The sequence below is a fragment of the Oryctolagus cuniculus genome, chromosome 9 (genome assembly GCF_964237555.1).
Source record: "Oryctolagus cuniculus chromosome 9, mOryCun1.1, whole genome shotgun sequence".
Lineage (NCBI taxonomy): Eukaryota > Metazoa > Chordata > Mammalia > Lagomorpha > Leporidae > Oryctolagus > Oryctolagus cuniculus.
The window spans coordinates 131,488,012-131,504,420 of NC_091440.1; the positions used below are offsets into that span (position 1 = coordinate 131,488,012).

Here is a 16,409-nt window from a genome sequence, read left to right on the forward strand (position 1 = left end):
GTGAAATAAGCCAGTCCCAAAGGGACAAATATCATATGTTCTCCCTGATTGTGACAACTAACCAAACACCAAAAAGCAAACCTGTTGAAATGAAATGGACACTATGAGAAACAGTGACGTGATCAGCCCTTGTCCTGACTGTCAATGAACTTAATACTTTATCCCTTTTAGTATTTCTTTTTTTTCTTGTTGTTCTACTTAACACTATTGGTTGAACTTTTTAATTACACGCAATTATTCTTAGGTATTTAAATTTAACTGAAAAGTGATCCCTGTTAAATATAAGAATGCGAATAAGAGAGGGAGGAAATGTACAGTTCAGCACATGCTCAATTGGACTTGCCCCAAATGGTGGAGTCAGAAACGTGCCAGGGGATTCCAATTCAATCCCATCAAGGTGGCATGTACCAATGTCACCTCACTAGTCTAACTGATCAACTTCAGTTCACAATTGATCATACTGATAGGTCTAAGTGTCTAAGGGATCACATAAACAAGACTAGTGTCTGCTAATACTAACTGATAGAACAAAAAAGGAGAGAACAATCCAACATGGGAAGCAGGATACACAGCAGACTCATAGAATGGCAGATGTCCTAAACAGCACTCTGGCCTCAGAATCAGCCCTTAAGGCATTCAGATGTGGCTGAAGAGCCCATGAGAGTATTTTAGGCATGGAAAGCCAAGACACTCTGGCAAATTAAAAAAAAAAAAAATACCTAAATGAAAGATTTCCACGAGTGAGATCCCAGTGGAAAGAATGGGCCATCAAAGAAGGAAGTACTTTCTCTGAACAGAGGAGAGAACTTCCACTTTGACTATGACCTCGTTTAAATAACATCGGAGTCAGCAAACTCAAAAGGCTTCCATAGCCTTGGCAACTCATGACAAGAGCCTAGGGTGATTACTGACGCCATAAACAAGAGTGTCAATTTGTTAAGTCAACAACAGGAGTCACTGTGCACTTACTCCTCATGTAGGATCTCTGTCCTTAATGTGCTGTACATTGTGATTTAATGCTATAAGTAGTACTCAAACAGTACTTAACACTTTGTGTTTCTGTGTGGGTGCAAACTGTGGAAATCTTTACTTAATATATACTAAATTGATCTTCTGTATATAAAGATAATTGAAAATGAATCTTGATGCAAATGGAATGGGAGAGGGAGTGGGAAAGGGGAGGGTTGCGGGTGGGAGGGAAGTTATAGTGGGGAAAAAGCCGCTGTAATCCATAAGCTGTACTTTGGAAATTTATATTTATTAAATAAAAATTTAAAAAAACTACCACCAAAGAAGGTGGAGATAACAGAACATATGAGAAATACACATACTCACACAGCACACACCAAGCACATGTGTGCCCTACACTCACACACACATGTCAAATGCGTTTCTCAGTCCTCTGACTCTTGGCCTGTCTGAGCATTGATAGAGAAAAAGAGGTCTGGATGCAGTCGGGAAACCCAAGGTCCACGAATCCACTGTGCAGCTCTGAGAAAGCAGCTTTGATGTGGGCAGGCAGCAGGATAAATGTGATTAGATTTATGAGCTGGAAGACCACGCCTTCACCATGTCCCCGTGTGATCTCATCCCCCTACCTGACCCCATCTGTATGCCCACCTGTCCATCAGGCTGTGTAACCATGTGCCTTGGGAAGCGGATAAAAAGCCTGGAGCAAGGTGGGCCCTTTTCCCCTTATTTTCCCTGGCTGCGCTGGATCCCCTCGCTGCCCCGCGCCGTGGCCTTTGGGATGCCTGCTCTCGCTCCACCTTCGCTTCACTGCTTCCGCTAAGCTGCCTGTGGCTGGTCAGCACCAAACGCTCTCTGCATGCGTCTCCTGGTCGGCTCTCTGCTCCGTATGGACCCCAGCTCAGTCTCTAGACTCTTTTTTCTCCATAGATTAAGCCCTTACTCCTGACTAAATGAAAAGCTTAAAAAAGCATTTCTCTGGCTAAATTAAAAGTTTAAAAAATTGACCATGCTGCCTGGTCGATTTGACCAGTATGCAGAATTCTCTGAATTTATGGCAAGAGCCCACACAGCTTATTAATGTCAGAAATATTGATAAGCACGCTGGTTTCGGCTTGACTTCCCCGGACAACACTTCCACATTTGAAAATTTCGAGAGTAACAGTAACCTCGGCAGCTTGTCAAGAATGGGATGAAACAACGCCTGTGCAAGCGTCTGACAACAGCCAGCAGTGGACAGGCAGAGATGCGGCTGTAGTTCTGTCTATCAAAGGCCATTTCAGTGAACACGCATGTGAACAGGACTTTTTACTTGAAAATCAAAACAATCAATGGATGGGCCTGCTCCACTCAGACTTAAGTCAGCTGCGTTAGCACTGACCTCAGTACAACACTGGGTGTGGGTATACACAGGGAAGCACCGGGACATGAAACACAGAAAAACCACCCCCAGAATTCGCATCCTGTGTGACCTTCAAGAGATGTCCAGTTGACTGCATTCCTTCCTCTGGATGTCCACCCACGGGAAAGCACATCTGAGGACCAACGAGGCAGAAGTAAGGGCCGCCTCAAACTCCAGCCTCCCTGTCTGACCCTGCCACGAGCAGCTCTGTCATCCCTTGTACCTCCAAACAATTCAGCCGACCTCCGCTAACTTCACCTTGAAACTGAATTCACACGAAGGCTCCCAGGTCGTCTGGGTGTGTCTCACAATCCCAGCTGTCAACATACACCCTTCGGAGGACCAAGCACCCAAACACCCCCAGGTACTACTTTAACCTCCTGAAACGCACTCTCCACAAACTGCTTCTTCCGCAACTTCCATCGACGAGACTGATGTCTTAGGAGCGCTGTCCTTTTCCATGAAGTGGTGCATCCCAACGTCCCCCTACAGACATCAACGCGGCAAACTGGGTCTCCAGTTTTGATAAAAGGAAAACCGTAGTTCTCCCCAAATGTTGGGTAAACTCTTGTCAAATGAAAATCACTGGTGCAAGAACTGGCATGCCTTTCACTCGGCTGTCAGCTGTTTTTTCTAATCCAGTGACATCTCGATTTACTCATGTTTTATCATACACACACATGCACACAGGAATGTAATGAGGCCTTTGAAAATCATATACATATACATATATATCACACACACACACACACACACACAGCATAGCCTGTTGCTCTCAGTGCCATGATAAAAAACGCTAGCGTCAACCAAGTACAAGAGAAAATGGTCCAGAGACTCAGTAAACACGAGCTGCAGGAGGCTGCTGGCGCCGGGTGCAGACAGTAAAGCCTGTGTTTGCAGAAGAAGGAGTACACCATGACGGCAAGGCCAAGTGCAGTGCCGCACATTCACAAGCCAGTGCCGCAGCCGCTGCCCGCCCTTCTCAGCACTTCCGTGTCGTCACATGTGCAGCACCTCCGCCCGACTGCAGGCAGGAGCTGTGTTCACACGGGTCCCCACACGCAGATGACTCACAGGTGGTGCTGCTCCTACGAGGGCTCTGACGGCACCACACAACAGGAACTCTGAGGCGCCATGACCACCCTACGTGACTCCTGTCGCATGTGTATGTATGGTCCATCATGGACCGAGTCATTATTACACAGCACATGGCTATGTGTACATGAAGCAGGTACATGTCACACACATACATGCACACACACAGGAAACGGAAGCATCAGTTACAGACCCTGGTTCTTGCGCATGTCCAGGGGCTAAGCAAATGACTATGTTAGCAATGCATACAGAAGGGACATGGGTCTGTTAAGAGCTTATAAAATGATTATTATTTAAGGCTGTAGATGAAAGCCATTACAGACTACGTTAGCGATATTTGAGTGATGTTCACGGATGGGCAACAGTGTCCCTTTACAACAAATACTCAGTGACCACTTACAGATGCTAAACATGGCACTCTTCCAAGGCAAGCCCCTCCCCAAGGGGTCAACAGCACCACCCCAACCCCATTAGGAACTCAGCAATATGGGAAAAAACCTAGTCCCCCAAGATCTGTGTGGGCGAGGAGATGCTTCCTTTTGAAGTCTGACTCTCTGCACGTTTGCCCGAGCCCTTAAGGACAGAAAGTGTCTTCCTGTCTCTTCGCCTAGGTGCTGAAGCTGCTGTCTCTCTTGACATCGGCCAGAGGCACTGATGTGCAGAAGGTGGCTTGAGCCATCAATCACAACCTTCTCTCCAACAGCCACTGTGGACAGTTTGACAACAGAGATATGACAGCCAGCATAAAGACAGAAGACAGGGGACATTTCCAACCTGGGGACCCTCTACAACACCAGCCCCTGAGGACACGCCCCCACACTGCTGACCTCACTGGAGCACACTGCTGCACCTGCTATTCACCTGTGTTCACTTCTATTCACCTGTCCACCCTCAGTCCGGACTACATCATCAACGTAACACATCTTGGGGGCCTGCATCGTGGTGCAGCCTGCTAAGCCATCGCCTGCGATACCGCCATTCCACATCACAGTGCTGGTTCCAATCCCTACTACTTGGTTTCCCATCCACCCTCCTGCTAATCTACCTGAGAGGACAGCACCAGGTGGACCAAACACCTGGGCCCCTGCCACCCATGTGGGTGACCCAGGCTTCCACCTGGTCCTGTCCTGGCTACTGTGGTCATTCAGAGAGTGAACCAGCAGATGGATGAGCGATCAGTTGATCGATCAATATCTGTTGCTCTTTCTCAAACACAGATACACCTTTCACATATACAAATAAATCAATCTTTTAAAAATACGGTAACCTGAATGGGGCAGATCTCTTTTGACCAATTCAAAGACAACAAGAAACAGGACAGGAGACACTAGGCACTCATGGGCCTTACTACATTTCAGGCTGAATAAACTCCACGCGTGTGAGACGGTTTTCTCCTCTCAGTTGACTGGGATCTTAGAAACAGCCACTGGGCATCAGTGCCGGAGCTTTCAATGCGGCACCCGAGCTCAGAAATGAAAACCGCCCCTAACCCGCAGCAACACCATCAAGGGCAAACGCGTCAGCATGTCGAGGGTAAAATTTCTTGCACAGATTTTTTTTTTTTTTAATGAACAAACAAAACCCAAAGTACTAAGCAAAGAAAGTTAGCAAAGTGAGATCCAAGCCGGTGGTTTCCAAAGAGTGATGGCTCAATCAGAACCCGTATTACCATCACCCGGCAGCCGAGGGCTGCAGCACCTATGCTCAGATGCTACCCCAACCTACTCACCGGATTTCGGTACAGCCACCCAGCACTGTGCTAAGGCACAGCCCACTCGCCCACTGGCTGTGACGCATGCTCGCCAGGAGCCAGTCCGCCCAACACGAGTTGGCCCCTGCCCTAGTGGTCTCCCCCGCCCCCGCCTCAGCACCATCAGAGTCTGTGCCATTGTTCCACCTGTCCATCGGCTTAGACACCGTCTACTCCAGTGTGCAGCCAGGGTTGAGAACCCTGTACCCAGATAACTTCATAATTTCAATCAAAACCAGTTTAAAATTTTAAGGAAGGAAAACAATGCATGAATGAAGTCTAAAAATACTCTTCTTGCTGCCATGCAAACAGAAATTAATACAATAACCACATCAGTTACTACTTGGGTAACACAGGAAGTTAAAATCAGTAACACAACAGTAAAATTAAAAAAAAAAAATGTTTTACATGAGCTTCCTGGGAAAACAAATTTTTTCCCAACAAGAAATTGTGAACTACACCAGCTGCAACTCGACTTGGCGATGTTGGCACAGCAGGCAACAGTGCTGGGCTCTGTGTTCCCTCGAGCAGGGAGGACACTTCAGTTCATTTTTTTCCTCTGTCCTAAGACTCCCTCCTCATCTGCGCCACTGCTCTGAGGCTCCAGCAAAGAGATGTGAGGACGGAACCGCACCGAGCACGCACGGCGCTTGGCGTGGGAAGCGGCACGTCCCTTGTGCTCCAAAGAGCGCTCAGACACTCGGGAGATGGCTGCCAGCTCCGAGGGGGAGTTCTCACCTCCTAGGGCGCCAGGAGCCCCTTCAAAACTTTCTCGTCAATTCACCACCACGAGAGGAAGCTCCCACGTGAGTGTGGGAGGCCAGCAGAACACTTCCCTCCGACTTCTCCCAGGGCAGCGGCCCTCAGTTCGCTGTCTAAAATCAAGAGGAGCTGCATCTTCAGGTCGGGATCCCGCTCTCCTTCCTTTCCTTCTCACTCACGCAGACCCAGTCTCAGAACTTCTGGACGCCAGCGAGCCCCTGCTCCTGCGCTCTGGGGCGGGGGATGCGGGGGCTCAGCACAGATGCACAACAGGGGCAGGGCCAGGGAGCCCTCAGCCCTCACTCTGCTCTGCAAGAAACATGAAGTATCTTCAACATTAAAAAAAAACCCGGCCAGCGCCGCGGCTCAGTAGGCTAATCCTCCACCTTGCGGCGCCGGCACACCGGGTTCTAGTCCCGGTCGGGGCGCCGGATTCTGTCCCGGTTGCCCCTCTTCCAGGCCAGCTCTCTGCTGTGGCCAGGGAGTGCAGTGGAGGATGGCCCAAGTGCTTGGGCCCTGCACCCACATGGGAGACCAGGAGAAGCACCTAGCTCCTGGCTTCAGATCAGTGTGGTGCGCCGGCTGCAGCGGCCATTGGAGAGTGAACCAACGGCAAAGGAAGACCTTTCTCTGTCTCTCTCTCTCTCTCTCACTGTCCACTCTGCCTGTCAAAAAAAAAAAAAAAAAAAAAAACCCTTTAGGCATAAGTCCTCATCTATAGCAGAAAATCCACAAGTAGTTTATGAATAAACGCACATAAAAATACAGATGTTCTAAAGCTTTAAGTTCTTGCAACCATTCAAAAGAAAAAATTAACTATGATTGTCCACCACAAAAAAAACACATACAATTATTCTTGATAGCAAATTGAAGTTTGCTTTAAGAAAAGAACATTATTAGTATTGTAACATTGAGCACGCCTCCAGAATCCAGCCCTGAGGTTCATGGCCTGTGCCCACCTCTTATCTATGTCACACTTATAACACACTGTATTCCACAAGGAAACCCAGATTTTAAATCTGACCATCGTCCCGTTTTCGTGGAAACTAAATAGTATTGACAGATTCAGATTAAACCAACACATATATAATTCTTAAAGAATTCGTGATTTAAAACATTTCAAGGAAGTGTTTTCACGGCCAAAAAGCACACAGATTTTCAAAATTTTGCATTGAGTATAACATAGCTGTGAAAATGATTCCTTACAATAACTTATATTTTGTCTGAAATTCTGTTACTAAATGAGGCAGCAGCAGAGAAGGAGAAAGGATTTTACTGTGGCACACGAAGTGGGCGGTGCAGGGCTGGAGAAGGTTCCAGGGTGAGAAACTGAACAGTCAGAGTTCAGCGAAGCAATCGCGCTGCGCCTTCAGCTCTGAGCGCACCTGACGGAGCGGTGCTGTCCCAAAGGCTGGCTCTGCGACTGCTACCTCACAGAGGTTGTGCAGGAGGACCCTGGCCCCTAAACAGACCGCCCGGAGGACGCCACCAGCACGAGGTCCACTTTGTGGGCGGTTCCTGGGGAGCTGCGGGGGCCCTGCCCCGAGAAACCCGTGTGCGTGTGCATCAGACTCACGCGTGCAAGGGTGGCCCTCACAGCTCCGCTTCTGCTGCGGGGACCTAACGCCCTCTGGTACCAGACAAAGAAAGCCGCTGTGGCGTTGTCCCTCCTGGAGCCCCACAGCATAGTTCACGGGCATGAGCCCAGCCCGTGCAAGACCTGGCTCGCTGATGAGGACCGAGACACACGTGCAGGATGGCGCCTGCGGTGTGAGCAGTCTCCAGGGGTGCACGCGCCTACAGGGAGACGCCCCACGGCCCCAGCAGCTGGACCCCGGAGCTGAGGAAGGGGCTATGAATGCAGGGGGCTGGGGTCCCAGCTGGCGAAGAGGAGCTCAGCTTTACCAGCCCTTAAAGGGGCAAGGCCGTCATTGATAAAATCAAGCAGCATTTGAAACGAGGAGAAGTGACTACTATTTGATCACAGATGCCGAATCCTTTTATTATCTGTACAGGATGCTGGGGCCACAACCTGCTGGAATGTGTCTGCAGAACTGTGACAACTGACGGAAAATGCAGCGTAACAATTCATAAAAAGGTACAACACCAATGGTTACTAAAGAACGGTTACTAAAGAGCTGTCCACTGCTTTATTTTTCTTTTTTTTTTTTGGACAGGCAGAGTTAGACAGTGACAGAGAGAGACAGAGAGAAAGGTCTTCCTTCTGTTGGTTCAACCCCCAAGTGGCTGCTACGGCCGGTGTGTTGCGGCCGGCATGCTGCGCCGATCCAAAGCCAGGAGCCACGTGCTTCTTCCTGGTCTCCCATGCGGGTGCAGGGCCCAAGCACTTGGGCCATCCTCCACTGCCTTCCCAGGCCACAGCAGAGAGCTGGACTGGAAAAGGAGCAACCGGGGCAGAACTGGCACCCCAACCGGGACTAGAACCTGGGGTGCCAGCGCCGCAGGCGGAGGATCAGCCAAGTGAGCCGTGGCGCCAGCCTGTTTTCTTTTTCTTAAAAGATTTATTTATTTATTTACTTGAAGGCAGAATTAAGGAGAAGCAGAGGCAGAGAGAGAAAGGTCTTCCATCCCCACTGGTGCACTCCCCAAGTGGCCACAAAGGCCAGAGCTGAGCAGATCCAAAGCCAGGAGCTTCTTCCAGGTCTCCCACGTGGGTGCAGGGGCCCAAGGACTCGGGTCATCTTCCTCTGCTTTCTCAGGCCACAGCAGAGAGCTGGATCGAATGTGGAGCAGCCGGAACTCAAACCAGTGCCCATATGGGATCCTGGCACCTCAGGTGGTGGCTTTACCCACTATGCCACAGCATTGGCCCCCACTGATTGTTTCAATAAGCCGTGATTAAGAGGCTCGAACTCTAAATCCTGTTTCAGAGACCCGAGTCCCAGACAAGAAGCACCAAGTGAAGCCTCCCCCAAGTCAGGCAGAGTAACCGCTCACGTCTCCTTCCTCAGTTCCAGCAGAGGTGGGAGCTTCAGTTATCTGACTGACTTCTGGTCATCCTATTTACGTGAACCCATTCAGTTCTCACAGACGGTGTGTCAGGGAACCACCACCGTGCCCCTTGTCTGTCCAGGCAGGTGGAAAGCTCCAGGGAGCAAACATAGGACCTGAAGAGGAAGCAGGTGCTCCTGCCGCCGCAGTACTGAGTGGGGCGGGAGGCAGACCCTACGCCGGCGTCTGGGCAATCAAAAGCTGAAGGTTACCTTCCAAACACGTGAGTCAGATCTTTTTATTTTTATTTTTTTATTTTTTTTTGACAGGCACAGTGGACAGTGAGAGAGAGAGACAGAGAGAAAGGTCTTCCTTTTGCCGTTGGTTCACCCTCCAATGGCCGCCACGGCCGGCGTGCTGCAGCCGGCGTGCCACGCTGATCGGAAGCCAGCAGCCAGGTACTTATCCTGGTCTCCCATGGGGTGCAGGGCCCAAGCACTTGGGCCATCCTCCACTGCACTCCCTGGCCACAGCAGAGGGCTGGCCTGGAAGAGGGGCAACCGGGACAGAATCCGGCGCCCCGACCGGGACTAGAACCCGGTGTGCCGGCGCTGCAAGGTGGAGGATTATCCTAGTGAGCCACGGTGCAGGCCTGAGTCAGACCTTACAGAAATGTGGCTCCTTCCTATCCAGCGCTCTGTGAAATTCCAGGAATTAAGTAAGGAGCTCCACTCAGAGACATCAGCGAGCTGAGAGTTCTTTGACAACAGAAGGGAGAAAAGCAGATTACTTGATGAACATATTTTTCCCTCCAGAAAACACACACAGTAAAAGCCCTGTTGTCAGAACTACCGGTTATTAGGGAAAGTCAGTTGTATTCCAAACTTAAACTATTTATTCCAAAATATATGCATGCCAGTCATTCTCTAATTTTGTGAGGCACTTGATCCAGAGCACCGTCCTTGCAAGCAGTACGGATGTTAAGCACTATCTATGAGCACAGCAGAAACAACAGGGAGAACTTAAGACAGGAAAGTAAATTCAGCAGTGTCAATCTAATGTTAATAATTCTCTCAGAAACCCTTGAGAGCCATCCTGCCCACAGTACGAGCAAGAGCAATCTTCCTTAATGATGACCTCACTCAATCTTCCCAAAGCACTTAGCCTGCGTCTCTCCTTCATTATCTCTCTCTCTCTCTAAACTTCTGTAAGAGTTGCCTGCACCACATAATCACAGCAAACGGCACTGTATCGTAGAGATCTGGGAACATGCCCACTCGACTAGCTAAAAAAACACCCCAACTGGCTGTCACACACGCGCAAGTGCACCCTGCAACGCCACTTGCCAGCTGTGACTGGCAGGTGTCTGAGAGAAGGTAGGAGGGAGTTGGGGGCCAGTCAGGTATCAGAGAAAGTGCGAGATGTGGAGTCTCAGGACGGCACTCCTGCACTGCACCCTAGCAGATGTTCAACCAAGCGTACTGCTAGCAGACTCACTCTGCAGTCTGCACATGCAAGCAAGCAGCCTCCCACGGCCCCCCACACACTGGAGTGAGCCAGTACCAAGCGCTGGGGACAAAAGACAGGACATAGAAATTGCTTATCAGCAGCACTGCGGGTTTAGATTTTTCCAGATTCTGGAACACTTGCATGTGAATAATGAGACAGCCTGAGGACAGCACTCATGTCAACACACGAAATCGATTTGTTTCATCAACACCTTGTTCAGAGAGCCTGAAGGGCATTTTATACAGCGTTGTTACAGTGCCTGCATCCTGGCCGCGGCCCATCACGCGTGGTCAGGTGTGAAACTCCCACTTACATCGCAGTGCTAATGCGCACAGATTCATGTTCTGGATTTTCAGATGACGGGTGTTCACCCTGTTAACAATGAGCTTGTCACGGTTTATCAGCCTCACCAGAGCTGACATTTTGGGCTAAAAAGTTTTTTGTCCTAGGGCTGTTCTGTGCACTGGCAGGATTAGACCCACGTCGCCCAGCTGTGACTACAAAACCAGCTCCAGACGTTGCTGAACGACCACTAGGGGGCGTGGTCGCTCCTGGCTGAGAAACTGAGTTAAAACTTCCAACTTCTTTAAACTTCATTTGCTTCTTTTTTTTTTTTTTATTTCCTAAACAATTTCTTCAAGTTGCCCTTTTACCTTTTTCATAAATACTTTATTTATACAAGGTAAACAAATCTCATGCATTTCACATACACAGATTTAAGAGCATGGTACTTCCCACCCTACCCTCCCTCCCTTCTACAATCCTACCCCTCCCCCTTTGTTTTTTCTTCCAATTTTTACAACAAAGTTTTAGTTTATTTTATAATCGCAAGCTTGAACTTACAGTAAATAAAGACTTCAGCAACTACTAAGTAGAAAAATCCACTGTTCCTCAAGAGTAAATACAAGGGCTGTAAACAATGATCCAATCTCCAAATGTCAATTTCACTCATACACAGTACAGTTTTTGTACTCGATATGCTAGTCACCACAGATCAGGGAAACATGGTATTCGTGTTTTGGGCACTGGTTCATTTCACTAAGCATAATGGCTTCTCTTTGCTGGGACGCATGGATTCTTGATTTTTGGATCTATCAACAATGTCTGTGGCTTTCTCCAAGTTCAAAGAAGGAAGCTGTGAACAGGCAGGGCCTGCTACATACCTTGTGGGGCTAAGGGAGGGTGAACCTGTAGGACGCTTGTTCAAAGTTAACTTTGAAAGGGGCAGGCACGTGGTAAAGTGGCTAAGATGTCACTTAGGACATGGGAGCCCCCCCAATGCAGTGCCGAAGCTCAAGCCCCAGTTTGCTAATGCAGACAAAGTGCAGAAGCAGGCGACGGCTCAGGTTGGCTCCTTCTATCTATCTGAGAGACACACAGACTGGGTTTAGGTCTCCCAGCTTCAGCTGGCCCGGTCCTGACTGCTGTGGGCGTTTGGAGGGAGGAAATCAGCAGACAGGACTTCTCTGTTTGCCTCCTTGTCTGTCTCTGCTTTTCAAATAAATAAAATAATTAACACTATCAAGACAGTGGGGCTGGCATTGTGTGGAGCAGGTTAAGCTGCCACCGACAACACCAATATCCTGCTTGAGTTCTGGATGCTCTACTTCCAATCCAGCTCCCTGTTAATGTGCCTGAGAGGGCAGTGGACAAAGGCCCAGTGCCACCCACGTGGGAGACCTGCTAGAGCTCTGGGCTGCTGCCTTTGACCTCAACCAGCCCTGGCTGTTGCAGCCATTTGGGGAGTGAACCTGTAGATGGAAGATATCCCTCCCTTCGCACCCCATCACTCTGCATTCAAATAAATAAATCTTTCAGGCCAGAGACACGGCTCACTATGCTAATCCTCTGCCTGCGGCGCCAGTACCCTGGGTTCTAGTCCCGGTTGGGGCGCCAGATTCTGTCCCAGTTGCTCCTCTTCCAGTCCAGCTCTCTGCTGTGGCCCAGGGAAGGCAGTGGAGGATGGCCCAAGTCCTTGGGCCCTGCACCCGCATGGGAGACCAGGAGGAAGCACCTGGCGCCTGGCTTCGGATCGGCGCAGCGCACCGGCTGTAATGGCCATTTGGGGGGTGAACCAACGGAAGGAAGACCTTTCTCTCTATCTCTCTAACTCTGCCTGTCAAAAATAAATAAATCTTTCAAAGAAAATGTTCAAGACAGTGACAGCAGAACATGAATCCAAGGGCAGCTGCAGATCTCACAGGTCCATGAAGTCTGTCCCCTGGAGCCCCCCAGTGAAAGGCAGGGGAGGAGCCACACCAAGGGGTCCCCATGCTCTTTTCAAGGAACTGAGGGTCCTATGAAGCTTGAAGACACTCCCTAATCCTAAAGCTTAAGATTTTTTTCTCACAGATTTTTCACTAATACTACCTATACCTAGCCAAAAAATAAATAAATAAATAAAATGCACCTAACTATAAATATGTCATCTCGATTTTTGGATATATGATTTTTCATCAGAAACCTCTTAAGAGACTACAATTCAAATTAAAGCCCCATAAAATCATTTGTGCCTTATTGAAAACAACCACGAGGAGTTTATTATGTTTTATGAGTACCATCTGTCTCCTGTCTTTGGTAGGAAAGATATTAATGATGCTCTTTTGCCATTTAGAAACAGACACTCTTCTCTCAGAAACTGTCTTTGGCACGGCACTGATCCTGGGAGTCACTCCTGTCATCTGGCAAGTGTTCTACCGGCAGGTGTAGCGAGAAGCCCTGTTCCCAGCGTGACCAAGTGACGTCTCATTATGGAACGTCACAGGACGTGGTGCTGCAAGATGTCACACTTACATTTTCTTACTGTGCACAGCAGGCGCCCAGCACGAACCTAAGCCCCACCGAACCCCGCCGAGGGTCGCCAGGGCATGCCTGACTCTGCCTTTTCTCTTTGGCAAGAGTCCTCCCCAGGTAAACCAGCAAGGCCAAGGTAACTCCCAGCTAAAGCTGCTTCCAACCACACGCAGCAGGTTAGGACTGCTTCAGGCAGGCTCCCAACATCAGGCTGCGAACTCCCAAGAGTTCAGAGTCTACTTCTGCTCACCTGGAAGGAAAAGTCTCCTTCAGCGGTGGAGCCAGCACAGCTGTGGAACTGGGGGGGCCCTCAACCCCGTGAGAAGCCGCTGCCAAGCTGTTGTGACAGAAGACGCCCCCTCTCACCCCGTGCTTTCCAACACGTCAGGAGCAAACAGCCCTCTCTGAAGACCCTTCTACGACGGCTCAGGCTTAAGAGACACAAAAGAAGCATGGCCTGAAGCTACAGATTTTTTTCTAAAAGGTTTTAATTTGGATAATCGAAAGGCACATACAGAGGAGAGCTTCCCAAAAGCCGCCTGCCAAACTGGTGGCCCAAAGCCTCACTACGACGAGCAAGCCTCAGTGGGGCGAGCCGATTTCTACGAGTGCCGCACACAGTGAGGGAGAAGGCAGCGTGGGCTCCTCAGAAGCAGGCAGGCTGCGCACCGTCTTCTCCGTGTCCAGGACACGGCAGGCACTCAGGAAATCTTGCTGAACGTTTTCAGAGAGCCAGGGATGTGCGCAGCCCTGTTCCCATGGTGCTGTACGGTATGTCATCCCACCCGCAAAATTACAAACTCCAGGTGACAGAAGAAGACAGCTGAGCACCGGAGAGTCAAGGGCAATGAGTCACGCTGCAGAGCTCTGACGAGAGCCCGGCTAGTGGCTGTCTGGATGGAAACTCACACCCAAAGCCACACAGCACCACACAGGGCTGGAATCCCGTCACATGGGCTGCGTGGCCCGTCCCACTGCAGTACACAAGTCTGTCCTGAACCTATAATGGCTAGCCGCTCGGCCACTACATATATTCTTGAACAATGAAAATGGGCTCATTATAATCTACTTTGCAAGTAAAGTTTTTTATCTATAGAACAAAGGCTACAAAACCCTTTGTAATGAGCTGCAACTACTCCAGCCCGATGCAGGTGAACAGACTCTGTCTTCCCAAGTCCTCGCAGGGGTATGCAGGTGCCTTCAGCACCTGCTCTAACACCTGGAGAGACAATCCCTAGGAACAAAGTTAAATCACTGGCCCAAGGTCGCACGGCAACTGGTGAGACTCACGCTTGAACAGAACTACATAACGCCAAGGGGAGGAATGAATGGGTTTTACCATTTCTTCTTTTTTTTTTTAAAGATTTCTTTCTTTATTTGAAAGCCAGAGTTACAGAGAGAGAGAAGGAGAGGCAGAGAGAGAGAGGTCTTCCATCCGCTGGTTCACTCCCCCGCTGGCTGTAATGGCAGGAGCTGTGCTGATCCGAAGCCAAGAGCCAGGAGCTTCTTCTGGGTCTCTCACGCTGGTGCAGGGGCCTAAGCACTTGGGCCAACTTCTACTACTTTCCCAGGCCACAGCAGAGAGCTGGATCGCAAGTAGAGCAGCCGGGACTTGAACCAGCACCCTTATGCAATGCCAGCAATGCAGACGGTGGCTTAACCCACTGCGCCACAGCACCAGCCCCGGGTTTTACCATTTCTATACTCAAAACACTATAGAGGCCAGTGCCGCGGCTCACTAGGCTAATCCTCCGCCTTGTGGCGCCGGCACACCGGGTTCTAGTCCCGGTTGGGGCACCGGATTCTGTCCCAGTTGCCCCTCTTCCAGGCCAGCTCTCTGCTATGGCCAGGGAGTGCAGTGGAGGATGGCCCAGGTGCTTGGGCCCTGTACCCCATGGGAGACCAGGAAAAGCACCTGGCTCCTGGCTCCTGCCATCTGATCAGCGTGGTGTGCCGGCCGCGGCGGCCATTGGAGGGTGAACCAACAGCAAAGGAAGACCTTTCTCTCTGTCTCTCTCTCTCACTGTGCACTCTGCCTGTCAAAAAATAAAAAATAAAAAAAATAAAAAAAAACACTATAGAGCATCAGGTCCCGCTTTCCTATTTAAGTGATTCATCTTCAGCAGATGATGATGAAAACCCCTGTAGAAAGGCACCTTCGTTTTTATAAACCGTGTACCACACTGCATTCAATGCACTTACATTCAAGTAGCAAACGCCACATGAACACGGGTCAAAGGACAGACAGATATGTTATGCCCAGCCCAGGGGAGCAAAACTGAGTGAAGAACTAAGGAGTGAGTGTCCCGTATGCCAAGAAGGCAGCTATGTGCCCGGTGTGTCTCTTGTCCCCCCTCACTTGCCAAAGTAGAGAAACTATCCAGTCCTATTATAAAAAGGGAAGACCTTACAGCTCATAACACACTAGCACACTGAACAACAAATTGAGAGAAAATTCACCCAAGAATCCCATTAGCAGATCCCACTGGACAATTAAGTATCAAGTCCTGAATTTTCTCCTCCATATACAAAGACTAACATCAGAATACTCTGCAACCTCATCTCGTCAGTAAAATTTCTTCTGAGTTAACTAAAATGAATTACTTCATAGGCACAGATTTAAAAAACGACATCCCTAGAGTTCATATGAAATCAAAGCTAAACTACCCTGACTCTATCCTATCAGCAGTGCACGTGTGAACATTTTTGCTTCAGTAACTATGTGCTCACTTGCCCCCAGTCAGAACCATGCTTATCCTACTAGCTTTGCACAACTTCATAGCAGTACTCACTATTTCACTGCAATGGCATCGCAGGGCGTGTGGCCTTGTGCAGCTGTCTGCTTCGCATTTAGCATAATCTCTTGTGAGTCTCACACATGTTGCAACACAAAGTAGCGTTTCGTCCCCGCTCCCTGCTGAACAGTTGGCCGCTGCATTAACATGCCACATTTTATTTACCCATTTTTCAGCTGAAGGGCATTTGGGTGAACACTCACATGTAGGTTTTGCATGGACACACGAGTATGTTCTTAAATCTCCTGGGCCAGTAGAACGGGAGGGTCACATGGTACCCAACTTTTATTCTGCCAAACTGGTTTCCACAGCAAACGAAGCGAGACAGGTTTTCACCAGCAGTGCACGGGCGGTTCCAGGTTTCTCCACATCTTCACAGACA

General features: G+C 49.4%; 1 protein-coding gene and 1 long non-coding RNA gene across 5 annotated transcripts in view; both read right to left on the reverse strand.

Moving 5' to 3' along the window:
- SLC2A13 (solute carrier family 2 member 13) overlaps positions 1–16,409 on the reverse strand; it is a 342,499-nt gene that overhangs the window by 194,720 nt on the left and 131,370 nt on the right. The gene's annotated exons all lie outside the window — the stretch shown is intronic.
- On the reverse strand, positions 7,958–11,154 carry LOC138843908 (uncharacterized). Its single transcript, XR_011379079.1, has 2 exons — positions 9,594–11,154; positions 7,958–9,224 (listed from the first exon to the last, which is right to left on the reverse strand). It is a non-coding gene; the product is annotated as an uncharacterized lncRNA (long non-coding RNA).